The 15127-nt window shown below is 40.1% G+C and overlaps 1 pseudogene; it reads left to right on the forward strand.

Annotated features, from left to right (window-relative positions):
- Positions 1 to 14266, forward strand: part of LOC146867192 (serum paraoxonase/arylesterase 2-like) — a 160983-nt pseudogene extending 146717 nt beyond the window's left edge.
- The last annotated feature ends 861 nt before the right edge of the window (positions 14267 to 15127 follow it).

Here is a 15127-nt window from a genome sequence, read left to right on the forward strand (position 1 = left end):
TCAGTGTATGTTGCAGAAGTCTTATCAGGTAGCAAACTATAAACTAAGGGAATTACACTATTGTTAATTTTAGCATGTATAGTGTAAATTTGAGTGAAAGGATGGGGTGTACTTTTAAACGTCCCATCCATCATCCAAATTTCACTACTTTCTAACTTAGCAAGGTTACGTGGGGTACTAAATATTAGAATACGTTTCTGAGGGTTTTCGTTGTCATGCAGAAGGAAAGGTTCATCAGAAAAAGAAATAGAAAGATCATGAGGAATTCTAATGTCAGAGAAAGAATGTGGTGTAGATAATTGGATGTTACTTACCTGCTTTTGTCTCTGAATAATTCTTCTCAAATTAGGTATTATAGGCATGTTACTAGCAACATGACTGGGGACATGCTGTGCAACCTCTCTTAAAATTGATCCTGTAGAATCATTGGAGGTGCTTGCAATAGCTTTCATCTCGTTTATTGTTTCTCTAATTTCTACATCCATTGCAGAGGCAGAGTGGTTATGTTCTGTGGTTTTCACAACCAAATTATCAACAGTAACCGCTCTGCCACTGCAATGGGTAGTGTAGTATTGCACACACCTCCAATGATTTCTAGTTAAACTTATTCTTTCCTTACTGTATATGTATCCACCATGGTTTAATAAGTTTTTGCCCTTCCTGGATTTAATAAAGTTTGCAGCTCCCAGGCTAGACATTATCTGAAAAGAGGAGAGAAGAAAAAAAAAATTAGCCTGAAAAAAATTATGAGATACCTAAAACATAACATTTACACCATCTACTGCTGCACCTTCCAGGAGTTAGAATAGTAAATTGCACCCCTACACCATCCAACACTTTCCCTACTGATGCACCTTCCTGGAGTTAGAATAGTAAATTGCACCCCTACACCATCCAACACTTTCCCTACTGCAGCACCTTCCAGAAGTTAGAATAGTAAATTGCACCCCTACACCATCCAACACTTTCCCTACTGATGCACCTTCCTGGAGTAAGAATAGTAAATTGCACCCCTACACCATCCAACACTTTCCCTACTGATGCACCTTCCTGGAGTTAGAATAGTAAATTGCACCCCTACACCATCCAACACTTTCCCTACTGCAGCACCTTCCTGGAGTTAGAATAGTAAATTGCACCCCTACACCATCCAACACTTTCCCTACTGATGCACCTTCCTGGAGTTAGAATAGTAAATTGCACCCCTACACCATCCAACACATTCCCTACTGATGCACCTTCCTGGAGTTAGAATAGTAAATTGCACCCCTACACCATCCAACACTTTCCCTACTGATGCACCTTCCTGGAGTTGGAATAGTAAATTCCACACCTACATCATCCAACACTTTCCCTACTGATGCACCTTCCTGGAGTTAGAATAGTAAATTGCACCCCTACACCATCCAAAACTTTCCCTACTGCTGCACCTTCCTGGAGTTAGAATAGTAAATTGCACCCCTACATCATCCAACACTTTCCCTACTGATGCACATTCCTGGAGTTAGAATAGTAAATTGCACCCCTACACCATCCAACACTTTCCCTAATGATGCACCTTCCTGGAGTTAGAATAGTAAATTGCACCCCTACACCATCCAACACTTTCCCTACTGCTGCACCTTCCTGGAGTTAGAATAGTAAATTGCACCCCTACACCATCCAACACTTTCCCTACTGATGCACCTTCCTGGAGTTAGAATAGTAAATTGCACCCCTACACCATCCAACACTTTCCCCACTGCTGCACCTTCCAGGAGTTAGAATAGTAAATTGCACCCCTACATCATCCAACACTTTCCCTACTGATGCACCTTCCTGGAGTTAGAATAGTAATTGTTACCCCTACACCATCCAACACTTTCCCTACTGATGCACCTTCCTGGAGTTAGAATAGTAAATTGCACCCCTACACCATCCAACACTTTTCCTACTGCTGCACCTTCCTGGAGTTAGAATAGTAAATTGCACCCCTACACCATCCAACACTTTCCCTACTGCTGCACCTTCCTGGAGTTAGAATAGTACATTGCACCCCTACACCATCCAACACTTTCCCTACTGATGCACCTTCCTGGAGTTAGAATAGTAAATTGCACCCCTACACCATCCAACACTTTCCCTACTGCTGCACCTTCCTGGAGTTAGAATAGTAAATTGCACCCCTACACCATCCAACACTTTCCCTACTGATGCACCTTCCTGGAGTTAGAATAGTAAATTGCACCCCTACACCATCCAACACTTTCCCTACTGATGCACCTTCCTGGAGTTAGAATAGTAAATTGCACCCCTACACCATCCAACACTTTCCCTACTGATGCACCTTCCTGGAGTTAGAATAGTAAATTGCACCCCTACACCATCCAACACTTTCCCTACTGCTGCACCTTCCTGGAGTTAGAATAGTAAATTGCACCCCTACACCATCCAACACTTTCCCTACTGATGCACCTTCCTGGAGTTAGAATAGTAAATTGCACCCCTACACCATCCAACACTTTCCCCACTGCTGCACCTTCCTGGAGTTAGAATAGTAAATTGCACCCCTACATCATCCAACACTTTCCCTACTGCTGCACCTTCCTGGAGTTAGAATAGTAAATTGTTACCCCTACAGCATGGTACATTTTTACAACTGCTGCACCTTAGAATGTTGGATAAAAATACCTTTTTCTTTCAAATTAGCTTTTCTTGCTGACTCTTCTTAAGTGGGAATGGCGTGTAGGCTGGAGTAGACACTTATGTGGTGATTGGATTTCTAATGGGAAAATAAATGTCTGGAAAAAAGAAAAAAATGAGAAAACTGAACGATGTTGAGAAATGCGAATTTACAATAATTTTTAAAAAATTGTATATTTGTTATAAGTTGTAGTAGATAACACTTTCCCTAATGCTACACCAACCTTTAGTCATGCAACAAAATTCTGAATTCTGCAAATGTTACCATAATTAAATTGTTTTTTTTCCCAACATTAGCAATGAGATGGCTAGTGTAATATATTGAAGGTTAAGAAACCATGGTGAAAATCAATACCTTGTTTTGTAGAAATTGCTTTTCTGGGTGAGGCTTCTGAAGATGATTTGGTCTGTTGGCTGAAGTTTTAACGTATGTGAAGGAAAGAATCTTTCTGCAACGAATCAAATTGTTGTCTTTTGAAAAAAATGAGGATAATAAAAAAATTAACGTTGGTTTGAAATGTAAAATCTGAGTAACTGTAAATTAATAATGACATACAATATAACTAATACTACATGACACTGTACTAACCAATGCACCTTCCTGTAGTTGAAATAGAGATAGGTACCCCTACACCATTAAAAAATCTCCCTAATGTTGCACCTTCCTGGAGTAGGAATAGTATATTGTTACTCTAAACTATCCATCATTTTTCTAATTAGGTACTTTAGAGGAGTAATAATTGCAAAAGGAAGGATTAAAAATGTATAGAAAAAATAATACTGAAAAGGTAACATACCTTTTTCAGTTGTAGTTTGTTTTCGTGCCTTTAAGGTAATGCTTGCAGCAGGATAAAGTTATTTTTTGGGGACAGATGTACTCTGGAAAAAAAAAAATGTTTAATAAATTAATGTTCCTTAGCTAACGTTGGTTAGAAAAAAAATAAAATTTTTAAACAATATGATATACGACAAACGAGTATGAGTAACAATTGGTGAAAGTAAACATATTCCACATTTAATGCATTTTTTAAACAAAAAAAATGGTTACTCCGATAATATCACTCAATTACTGTAATCCTGTAAATTCTAGGACTTTGAATAGTAATAGTTACCCTAGTAACATGAATCTCTTTTTCAGATGTAGTACCCAACTGAAGTCTTATTAGTAATTGTTACTCCTGCATCATGGTATATTTTCGTTTAAGATGTAGTGAGATTGAGGTAAAAAAAAAAAACACCTTTGCCATACATCACTTTAGCTAATTTTTTAAAATATATTTTACAAGTAAAACAATTACTAATTAATTACATTTACCTTCACAATTGTATATGTCAGTCGATAACGTGGTGGTGATGCTAAATCAGGTACACCAATTGTTGAATCTCAATATATTCCGAGTTTCTGTTTTTGGAAAATAAAATACTTGTTTTAAGTTGGTGTATATTTTTAGTGATAATAAATTAGAAACAGTACATTTTAAAAGTTATTATTAAGAATTTCATTTTAATTTTTTTTGGGTTAAGAAAATATATTTTCCTCAAAACCAACGTTTAAAAATATTGTAATGACTTACTAGTAGTTGCTCTATTGTAATGCTTTTACGAATGAATTCCGTGCTCTCTCTGAGGAGGTCGCAGTGGAGGTGACAGAGGGTCAGCTTTTCACGTCTGGTCTCTCTGGTAGTTGATAATCAACTGAGTGCAAAATGGTGTCTTCCTGGTATTTATAAGTTTTACTCTGTGTCACTATTAATTTTTTTAAAAACTGCGTTCGTTGTGTTTTTTTAAATGCTTTGTTTTACTGTGGAAAATGATAATTTAAAAAAGCTTTTACAAAAGTATTGTTTTCATTCATTTGCTCCGTTTTGGCATCCATTTTGGAACATGTCTTTTGGTATTGTTTACATAGAAACTGTGGTAGGACAAGTTTTACAAGTGAGATGGTTAAAATGGCGCCTATGTGTATGTGTCTTATGTTTTACTTTGTTTGCTTACTTTCCGATCTAATCATGATAAAAATGTGTATGTACTGTTATTTTAAATTTCGTTATTTTTGTAAAACTTTGAAATGTGTGAAAACGGAATTTTATGGGGGATTTTGAGTATTAATTTTAATACTCGAGTATTAATTTTAATACTCGAGTATTAATTGGGTAATGCGTTTCAGTAGATTTACGTTCAGTTTTTCTCCACATTTTAATACACTTCCCCACCCTAAAACCCCTAATTTCCCTGCATCCCGTGCCAGATTTTATTGTACTTTTAATTTAAAAAAAAAAAAAAAATCGCGTTGTAATGGTATGCGTTGTAATTGATTTCGTTGTAACAGCACTTTTCAGTATTTTAATAGGTTTTGCGTTGTAAGAGTATTCGTTGTAAAGTAATGCGTTGTAGTAGTACTTGCGTTGTAAAAAATGCGTTGTAAAGGTATGCGTTGTAATAGTATGCGTTGTAACGTCATACATCCGTTGTTATATTTATTGTTACCATTATTTTGATACTTTGAGTGACATTACTAACTAACTCTATTCATATGTTGAACTTTATTAAGTTTAATAAAGCCATTCTACGTTAGCCTATGGGGCTAGCAGTATTTCAATCGAGGAATACGACTTTGGCCGTATTTCCTTACTAGGGCATTTAAAACATATTTTATATTGTACCTGCTTTTTATAATAATGTGCCCTTTCCCTGGGGCACTTAGCGCAGTCTTTAGGGGCGGCCTATATGTAATGTATGTAATGAAAAGGTAGTTTTGGACTTTGGCAGCATTTTTAATTCCAAAGTCAAATTTGGAAAAACTTTCATAATAAAATCAGTCTGCAAGGCAGGCCTGGCTTAAAAATGACAGCAAACACCACAGCAGTGCACGCATAAGTGTATTAAGTCCACTGGATTCTCTAAACCTACATGCCCTACCATTTACTAGGGATTTACAGGTAGGTTGTCTTGGCCAGTTTGAATTATACCAATTAACATATACCTTTAGAGGACAGAGCACTGGCACTGAGCCTGGTTAGCAGAGCCCAGGGCACTTTCAGAGTCAGTAATGACCAGCATCAGTCAAAATAACCAGGGCAAAAGGATGACTTTCCTACAGACAGGTCATGCACGCACTTCTTAATGCGGGAGCTGAAAGCCTACTTTCATCTACATGATGGTACGATGGACATTCTAGCACATTATGGGCTGCTTGGAAGCCTACCTTAGTGAAAAGGAGAGGGAGAAATATCAACAGGTTCTTACCTCTGAGAATAATATCCTGGTGCTAGACAGGAGTGTTGTGGCAGTCAGGAGGAAGAAGTGTAAAACTAAATAGAGGTTGACAGGACCACTCTGTAAAAATTCTGTGCTAAAGAGGTGCATCAATGCTGGATCATCTCCACTAGTTGGGTCTATGAAAGGTCAATTAAATGTGGCAAAATATTATATTGGCTGGCAACTAGGGACACCACCTCCAGAGTGATTCCCTACCTGATTGACATGACTGACAAGCAGGTATATAGGGCATCTGTACTTGCATCTTCCTTGGTGGCCTACTACCAGACCCTATATGCAGAGCAGTAGCGCTCCACTCGAGAGAATTCAGCTCTCCTTATCACAGATATTCCCCTTCTGAAACTGAGAACGTTTGATAGAGACTAGCTACATCAACTGATTACTATTGGAGAAATTGAGAAGGCCTTTAAGGAGATGAAACCCTCATAAAATGCCTGGGCCACATGGGTTACCCCTCGAATATTACTGGAAATGTAATTTGCTCCTGTTGCTGCTCTTACTGTAAATGTACAACAAGGCCATGAAGAGGGTCTGTTTTCCCCCTGATCTTGACCTGGCCATCATTTGTGTTATCCATAAGGCAGGATGCTCGCCCAACCAGTGTGCCTCCTAACATCTGATCTCCCTTACAAACATTGAAATTAAGATTTAAGATAAAGTTTTAGCAAACAGACTCCTCTGGATGATAACATCTTTGGTTTGACCGGACTAATGCAGCATTATACGCCATAGAAGTGCCAGTTATAACATATGTAGAGTACTTACTGCCCTAGTGCACCTACGTCACCTTAAAGACCCCACTGCCCTCATGCTTATAGAGTTTGAAAAACCATTTAAATCTCTCAATGGGGGATTCCTCAACGGGGCGCTAAGACACATAGGGCTGGCCCCAGAATTATGTCCTATGTTCAAGCCCTCTATGCCCTGCCTCAGGCACAATTGAAAGCGAATGGCATTGTTACAATGCTTACATATTATTTACTTTACTCCTAAGAATCTATGGTGGGTGAAGACGCTCTCCTTGTCTACATGCTTTAGCTGTCCAGATGAGTATGCCACTTTATTTCACAAAATCTGGGGGTGTTCTGTTATTGCTAAATATTGGTCTGTAATATTTGCTGCCATGTCTCAGAAACCTGGGCGACCTGTGGAACCCTTGCTGTAAATTGGAGGACTTGGAAGGGTATCATTGGAACCATACTCTAGTTGGTATTGGTCCTATGATAGCCAAAAGAGGCAAGGTACTGGAAGTCTTCTGATCCCATACCCTTTGCTGATTGTGTACTGCAAAGGACTGGTTCACGAAACAAAAGAAGCCCATTTACACTGCTAGAAGCTTTTTGCATAAAATACTGCAAAATCTGTGAGACTATTTTGGTTACACGAGTAAATGTCATAATGAATTGTAATGTATGTTTCTTGTAGGAATTTCATTATGGAATTGCACTGTATTTAATATTATGTTTTTCATAAAAGCAATACATTTAGGTTATAAAAATGTTGTTGATGGGCTGTGAGAAGATGTGAGGTAAGGGCAGAAGTTTAAACTTGCCTGCATCTGTGGTCCCTGTGAGGAACTCCTCAATGGAGTTTCCTTCTCCTCCCGAAAACCTACAAATAAAAAGAGAACTCAATCAGTGGGTAAAGTGGAAAAGAAGGGAAGGACAACTACAAAAGAGAGCTGGGAGTGAGAAGGAAAAAACACATGAGCTGACATTGAAGAAGGACTACATTTGGCAGTGGGGGGGGAGCTTGAGTCAGGAAACGCAGACAGAGGAGAAAGTCGAAATGTACAAAGAGCGTCCAAAGGAAAAATATCTCGTCAGGAGCCCAGGAGGACTGACAGTGCACGCAACCAAGAGGAGGAGTTAGAACAAATCCAGCCTGGAAGGACCAGGCTAACAAGGAGTACACCAAAGACCAGGGCGAAGATGTCAGGACAGAAGAATGGTGGACGCTACTGAAGGAGCGGGACCCCTATGCTCTTGATCTGGTCTAGAACCTCAAGTCGATGGTACTTTTTCTCAGCATGAGAGCGTGGAGGGGAGAGAAATCATTAACAATTTCAATCAATTCAATCACAGCTTCTCTAGATCCATAGTAACCACAGCCTACTGAGTAAGGTTAGTTGATTTATTATAAAGCCAAAAATAGTGAACATACAGACACCTCAAGATGTAGGTGTAGAAATACATAAGGACCAACATAAATCCAAATCTGTGAATAAGGCTGAGGCGGTGCAACATGCACAAGACAATTAATTCCAGAATTTGGATGCAGAAAATCAGAAAACATGAGTCCAAGTTCCCCTGCATTGAGGGTTCATGAAAATAAAGCATTAATCTGTCCCTACACTAGCAGTAATGTGACATCCCTATTTAAGCATTCTTCGGGGCAGAATAAGTTAAGGTGTCAGCAGTGGAGTCTTCCTTAGAAGTCTCTCCACTTAAATGGGTCTGGTAGACAGAGCTCGTTCTAAGAGGCTCTCTCCCTACTTACAATGTTTCAATATCACAGGTGTCTTCCTAGGATTCCTTTCGGGTCACTCCATCCGATCAGGCCACATTCTCATGGGTAGTTTTTCACAGTACGGCGATGCTCCTGAACAGTAACAAGATGACCTTGATTCCCAGGCCTTCTCTGGATGAGAGAATATAACAGTTCCCCTTATCGGCATTAACTCCCAATGTGTCCTCTTCTCTACTTGCCTACCTCCTAAATCAAAGACATTATTCTAACCAACAAGGGCTAATCTTCCACCTACAACACAAACGTGAGAAAGAGTAAAATCCAACGTGCACATAAAATTCAAACTATTATTTCTAATGCGAGAGCTTCCAGGGAAAATGTATTTCAGACCTACAAGATTCAGCTAACGTAGGAGAAATGGAACGTGAGCTTTAGGAAATTGTATAGGATTTAAGACACATTCAGTTAATATACCTATATACATATAAAACTACAAGATTAATAAACACATTCAACAATAAATGGTTGTCAGTGGCAGAACACAAGAGTTACATTTAATGTTTTCTGCTGGTTACATTTGATTTTCCACGTTACTTCTTCACGTATTCTACATATTGGCCTAAACACATTTGTGTTGTTGCATTACAAGATCCTAGTAGAAACTAGCAATCCCTTGATAATTTGAATATAGATAGAGTCTTTAATGAGAGATCAAGGGAATAGGATACTGTGTCTAATGTCTCCTAGCAGTCCCTTGATGATACAGGAATTAACCGAATCAATTAACACACTGCAATCATTATATACACAAATCAGTTAAAAATTGATTTACATTTATTTAATAAACACATATAATACATTCTGTTAAAAACCATAATTCGCCATGGTCCCTATTCTGCTCTTATCAACACATTAGATCTCAATTTACAATGCAAAAAAGAAGACTTTAAAATGTATATCACACAATTACATGAACAGCATTTCTCACTAAAAGGAGAGGTCAAACAATCAAATATATTGCATCATCCTGTTATGAGCCTGCATGACAGAGAGAATACAAAAGAAAATAAAAAGACACTACACTTTGTCATCAAATACACATCCAATATCAACTGCTCAAGGGATTATACACTTGTGGGATCTGACTCTATTTATCACTACAAGTGAATGCCCGGTTCTTTGGATTGTGTCAATTCCTGTGCGTCGACGCGTTTCGATGGGCTGTATTTATGCCGCTATCTTTATCAAGACCAGTGATAAGTGTTTCTCTCTCAGTTCATATTTTAATAAAGGTTCCAGCTTGATGTCTGCTTTTTACTCTACTTCTTGTTGCTGTCCACTAAAAATGGATAGACAGTTCTTATGATGTATAGAGGATAGATAGTGGTCCTTCAAGGGATCTCTGTGCTCTAATCTTGTCGTAGGTTCTGGTCGTATTCTATCTCTGCTTTATTTCTTTAAAGTGTAGACATTTTATACTTTGTCTGGAGGGTTGGCCCGACTATCGTTGTCCCTTGTTTGTACCTGGTAATGGTTACCGTCGGGTGTCCTGCATGTAAAGTATTTCCCTTTCGGCCTGTTAGTTCTCAGACTAGTCTCGAAATTTCATATGGGCCCGCAGGTGATAAAGCGTCCTTGTTATATTTCAATTCCCCTGTTCTCGCAATCTGCAGGCTGTTACGTCCATGCAGGAGAACTTCCGTAGTGCGGTTTCTGATTACAAGATCCTAACACTTAGGCTAACACGACAAAAGATTATATGCTGATGTGTTCTACACGTGTGATTTTAATGCACCCCTACAAATGAAAATTGTTTTTTTGCGCTACATCACTGCCAACGGAAGTGAAGTAGTGGCCACAGCCCGGGAGGGTTGTGGCAACTTGGATGATTTTGGAGGATTCGGGAATGTGGGAGGAGGGTGTAAAGGTACGTGCACCAGGTGTTTTGGTCATATTTATGGTTATGTTTTTTTCTTTCCTTCCTTTTTGTGGTTTCTTACACTGTCCTCACTTATGGATATTACTACTTGCTTCGTCCCATGTAAGAGGGACCATTGAAAAACAAGCATTGACAAAGGCAACAGGTCTCACCTATGCAAGAGCTATTGGCTTTGCCAAAGTGTTTTAGCCATATTGTTTACCACTATGGCTGCTGTTCAGCATGGCTAAATGTTAATGTCATAGAAAGGAGTGGTGTGGAGTGTCGTAGAGGGGAATGCCGAAGAGTGGAGTAAAATGTTGTGGAGTAGCAGAGACTGCCAAGTATTGAATAGCATAGAGTGGAGTCGCTTAGGGTGGCGTAGAGTAGAGTGGACTGGCGTAGAGTGCACTGGTGTAGAGAGTTACAGATTATAGTGACATAGAGTGCAGTGGAGTTCAGCGGCATATAATTCAGAGGTGTACAATGCAGCGTTGTAGAAGGCAGTGGTGTAGATGCGTGTATTGCATACTAGAGTGCAGTGATGTATAGTGCAGTGGTGCAGAGTAGAGTGGCTTAGAGTACAGCGGCATAGAGTGCAGTAGTGCAGAGTAGAGTGGTGTGGAGTGCAGTGGCATAGAGTGATGCATAGTAGAGTGGCATACAGTCGTGCAGAGTAGAACGTGGTGCCATAGAGTGCAGTGGTGTGGAGTGCTGCAGAGTAGAGTGCAGTGGTGTAGAGAGCAGAGGGGCAGAGAGTTCAGTGGGGGCTATGCAGTGTTGCAGAGCTGAGTGTCGAAGAGTGCTGTGGTGTAGCATGGCATAGAGTGCATTGGTGTAGAGTACCTTGGCGCAGAGTGCATTGGCCCAGAGTGCATTCTCACAGAGTGCAGTGCAGTGTTGTAGAGTGCAGTTGTGTAGAGTGCATTGGCGTAGAATGGAGTGGTTTAGAGTAGAGTGGCATTAAGTGCAGTGGCATAGAGTGGAGAGGGCAAGAGTGGCATAGAGTGCGATGTTGTAGAGTAGATTAATTCAGAGAAGAGTGAAGTAGCTTAGAGTAGAGTGGTGCAGGGTAGAGTGCAGTGGAGTACAGTAGAAGGGCATAGTGTGTAATATTGTGGAGTAAAGTGGTGTAGAGTGCTGTGGCATACAGTGAAGTGATGCAGAGTAGATTAGAGTGGCGTACAGTGGATTAGCATACAATGCAAGGGTGTAGAGTTGAGCGTTACCAAGAGTAAGGTACATTGGTGTAGAATGGATTGGCATAGAGTGCCAGTGGTGTACAGTGCGGTGGTGCAGAGTGGCGTGGAGTAGGTTGGTGTGTGGTTGTGCAGAGTAGATTGGAGTGCTCTAGACTGGAGTGATGTAGAGTGCAGTAGTGAAGAATACAGTGATGTAGAGTTGAGTGGCGTGGAGTGCACTGGCATAGAATAGAGTGGTTCAATGTAGAGTAGAGATGAATAGAGTGAAGTGTCACTGATTGCAGTGACATTGAATGATGTAAAGTAGAGTGGTGCAGAGTAGAGCACAGACGCTTAGAGTGGTGCAAAGTAGAGTGGCGTAGAGTGGTGCAGATTAGAAGAGTACAGTGATATAACCTACAGTGGTGTACAGTCGAGTGATGCAGAGTAGAGTGGCATAGATGGAATTGGCATTGAATGCAGTAATGCAGAGTAGAGTGGCATAGAGTTCAGTGGCATAGAGTGGTATTGAGAAGAGTGGGGTAGAGTGCAGTGTTTTTTAGTAGAGTGCAGCAGAGTGTAGTGAAGTGGAGTGGCGCAGAGTGGAATGGTGTTGAGTGCATTGGTATAGAGTATTGCTGAGTATAGTAGCGCAGAGTGCAGTTGCATAGAATTCAGGGACGTACAATGCAGCGTAGTAGAATGCAGTGTCGTAGATTGCAGTGGTGCATAGTAGAGTGGCATAGTGCAGAGTAGAGTGGCAGAGAGTGGACTGATGCAAATTACTGAGGCGTAGAGTGCAGTGATGCAGAGTAGAGTGACAGACAGTTCAGTGGTGGAGAGTGCAGTGTTGTAGTTTAGAATGTTAAAGAATGCAGTGGTGTAGAGTGCATTGGTGTAGAGTGAATTGGCATAGAGCACAGTGGTGCAGTGGGATAGAGAGCAGTGGCATTGAGGGCAGTAGAGTAGTGTAGAATGCAGTGTTGTAGAGTAGATTGTTTAAGAGTAGAGTATAGTAGCATAAAGGGTAGGTGTGCAAGGTAGAGTGCAGTGGCACAGAGTAGAGTGGCATAGAGTGTAATGGCATAGAGTAAAGTGGTGTAGAGTGCAGTTGTGCTGAGTCGATTAGAGAGGCGTACAGTGGACTGCCATGGAGTGCAGGGGTTTAGAGTTAAGTGTTGCTCAGTAAAGTGCATTGGTGTAGATTGTATTGGCATAAAGTGAAGTGGCTGAGAGTGCAGTAGAGTGGGTTGGCATTGAGTAAAGTTGTCCAGAGTAGATTGGAGTAGCCTAAACTGGAGTGGTGTAGAGTGCAGTGGCGAAGAGTGCAGTGTTGCAGAGTGGTGTAGAGTAGATTGGAGTAGCCTAGACTGGAGTGGTGTAGAGTGCAGTGGCGAAGAGTGCAGTCGCATAGAGTAGAGTAGAGTGGTGCACAGGAGAGCAGAGTAGAGAGGTGTAGAGTGGAGTGGAGTAGAGTGTAATGGCGTGGAGTGGAGCAAATGACCATTACATTACCACATAGGACCTGATTCACAAAGGGCCTCCGCACTTGTGGCGGAGGCCCTGCGGTCATGGGAAGTCTCCACACTCGGGGAGGAATCTCCGCAATGAGAATTCTCATTCCGTAACCCCGATCAGGAAAGTTAAAGTAGAAAGAAGGAGACTACTGGGAAATGGTTGGGACAGAAACCTGGAATGGCAGAATGAGAGGGTAGAAAAGGAACCCCAGGAGAAACGTGCACTTTTTATTGACTCCAATTTTTTTTGTGTTTGTTTAATATTTGAGAATTCTGTTCTTTTTGTGGGAACCGTTGGCTGGCGTACCATGGGAGTCGCCCTACAGCAAGAGTATTGTTCAAGGCCCGCTGCCTTAGAAGTGGTTGCACTGAACGCCAAAGGAAACTGTTTCTTTGCTAAGTTATCCACTACTGCAGGCATGCGACTGGTAGAGTCATGCATAGTGGACCAGCCATTTCACCGAATAGTGTTTCCTGCAACCTGCATATATGTCTTTGGTGAATATCAGCTTTCCAGAGCCAGCAAATACTGTGCATAGATCATAAACCTAAACAAATGCAACCTTTGAACTGTCCTCATATTATGAAAATTGAGACTGGCTCCGAAGATGCTGATATTCTTCAAATTAACCGACTTTAATGAGTACTGGCCTAAAATATACCAGAATTGTTTCCTCTGCTCCAGGTAAGCATGATGAGATGTTGCGTTTGTATGTAAATGATGAAGATCCAAAACCAGTTCCACTTGGAATTAGTTTGGGATTTGATTTGGAGACTTTCAGTCCTCATGGAATCAGCAAGTACATAGATAAAAAAGATGAGACCGTCTATTTATTTGTAATGAATCACCCGTACTCTGTTCCTTCAGTGGAACTATTTAAATTTCAAGGCGATGAAAGGGCTCTTTTGCATCTCAAAGCTGTACAACATGATATCATCGCGGTGGGACTGGACAGTTTTTATGACACCAATGGTCATTATTTTTTTGAATGACATGGGCAGTAAATGGAATGGATAGTAATGCAAAGATGTTTCTTGGTATTACCTTAATAAACATTGTTTATTGCAGTCTGTAGGAAATTACAGACGTCTCCACTGGATTTTACATGGCCAATGGAATTGCCAGGCCATTGGACAACTAGTATGTTTATGTAGTAGAAATTCTTCAACATGCTAGTTCATCTCTATCTCTAATAAAGATAGTGCTTGTAAAAATCTGACAGCCAAGAGCAGTGAATGAATTGATTGTATATGCCTCGATGAAGCAATTTTCTAGAAACGTTTGTTGGCATTTGTTTGCAAATAGCAACACTTTTGGATTAAAACAATACCTGAATAAAAAACCTTTAACACAAAAGAATATTGAAAGTAAGAATAAGGTGTTTAATTTACTTTGCTAAAAATATAAATGTATTGAATATTTTTTTGTCATTATAGATAATAGCTGTTGTGTATTTATTTGTAATTCTTTTTTATTAAAGTTATTTTTTGGGTTCGGTAATTTTTTAGATCTGACAATGTCCAGCTTTAAACAAATTTTAAAAAAAACTAATTACAATTAAATCATTTAATGCGGATAAAACAGCCTTAGACGCAAATACACATGCATGGTTTGTGATTAAATCACATCAGTCTTTGCGAATCCAGCCTTATTGGAATGCCCAAATGAAAGAAACATTTCTAAAAATAAGATTGTGCATAAATTCAACCAAGGAGGGCCCGCCGACTTGGACTCAGCAATGGCCAAGTACCAAATGTAGACTGTGTGGGTGGCCGTGTTAAACCGTATTGCACATAGTTTGAACGTACCCTAAATTGCTCAAAATACACCGCACATTCTTAAAACCTCTATTCCTTAAGGCTGGGGTAAGATCAGCCGTCAGGCCCAAATATATTAAGTCTATCGGACAAGTCCATCCCATTGTTACGTAAATTGATACATTTTTTTGCTAATGCAGACAAGTTATTGATATCTGCTACCTAAAGGTCATTTTAATGAATTATGAATCATAGCGGTTGTTTTCAGATTGCTGACACCTTGAATGATTCAGTGTCTAAGCTACTATGGTATTTAGGCCCTA

The sequence above is a fragment of the Triturus cristatus genome, chromosome 1_2 (genome assembly GCF_964204655.1).
Source record: "Triturus cristatus chromosome 1_2, aTriCri1.1, whole genome shotgun sequence".
NCBI lineage: Eukaryota > Metazoa > Chordata > Amphibia > Caudata > Salamandridae > Triturus > Triturus cristatus.